Raw genomic sequence first — 1,259 nt, forward strand, 5'->3', positions numbered from 1 at the left:
ATATCAGTGAAGGTTTACAATTAAATTTCTTGCCTTTTTTTACAAGACAAATTGCACAAAAAAAGTCCAAATTTTAAAATTGCATTTAGCTAAAAGGACAATGCTGAAGTATTCAAGTGTTAAAATGCTAATATAGTTTCATATACTGAGAAGAAAACTCAAAAAAATATTTATGACTGAATGCTGCTCTCTGATCTAATCTAGAGTTGCTCTTAGTGAGAAGCAGCAGGCTGTGGATGTTGCACTTGCATCCTTTTTGCTTGCTTACTGTTGTTCGCAGTTATCTGATCAGTGCACCCCGCCTTCTTGGAGTCGCTGGGTGGGCTGCTTGAGGGTGCTTAATCCAGTGACTTCAACGGTCACATGGGCAATGGAAGGGTGTGACTGGGAGGAACGGCCTGACTGATCTGAACCCGAGTGGCGTTCTGTAAATGGACTTATGTATAAACCACAGTTTCTCCATAATCTACACTATGTTTGAACATAAGGACACCCTAGGTCACAGATTGATGATCAGTTGTGTAATTGTTGCATCGGATCTCTTAATCCCTCTGACACATCTTCTGTTAAGGAAGCAGAGTCTGGGCACGAGGTCAACTGTGTTGTTGCCACTACAACATATATATATACATATATAAATGTGAACTCTCTGCATGTATTTTGCTCAGGTTTTAATAGTTTTCCTTCATTCATCGTTTTGTTTCCTATAATTGATTGGGGAAAATGCCGCTAATGCACTGGGCATGCTTACATCTGCATGTGCGTACTCAGGGGAAACATTAAGCTCTGATGTTTCAAAGTTAATGTTGTCTAACAAAGTGGACAACGCGCCTGCCTCCCTCCTCCCACATTTTTCATCAAACTAAGCTCAGTGCAAAGGAAAGAGAGGCTCGGTTAATATTGTGCTAAAAATGAAACATGAATTCGTCTCGCTGCACTTGTTATTGTGGCAAATCAATAATGACACGACCCAATTCTGTCTCCTAAACAGGTTCAAACCAGATGTGACTCGAGGTTTTCGATTCTGATGGGAACAGATGGTCACAGAGCAAGACCACACACAAACACAGGCGTGAATGCAAACACACACGTTTGTTCAGATAGGAACCCAGGGTCCCATATTGCTCCATGCTGCTATTTGTCAACGGTGCACACAATAAAGGACAGATGCCTAATTGGTAAACATTCTGCTGCGAGTAAATCATCTCTATCATCGGCATAGACGCGGTGGAAAACAAAAACACATCAGGCGTCTCGCA

The 1,259-nt window shown here is 41.5% G+C and overlaps 1 protein-coding gene across 2 annotated transcripts in view; it reads left to right on the plus strand.

The window, feature by feature from the left end:
• The window catches only part of gpc5b (glypican 5b), a 58,579-nt gene that overhangs the window by 53,194 nt on the left and 4,126 nt on the right, over positions 1–1,259 (plus strand). The gene's annotated exons all lie outside the window — the stretch shown is intronic.

This window comes from Pundamilia nyererei, unplaced genomic scaffold (assembly GCF_000239375.1).
Source record: "Pundamilia nyererei isolate P.nyererei 1_Seehausen unplaced genomic scaffold, PunNye1.0 scaffold00072, whole genome shotgun sequence".
In the NCBI taxonomy this organism is placed as follows: Eukaryota; Metazoa; Chordata; class Actinopteri; order Cichliformes; family Cichlidae; genus Pundamilia; species Pundamilia nyererei.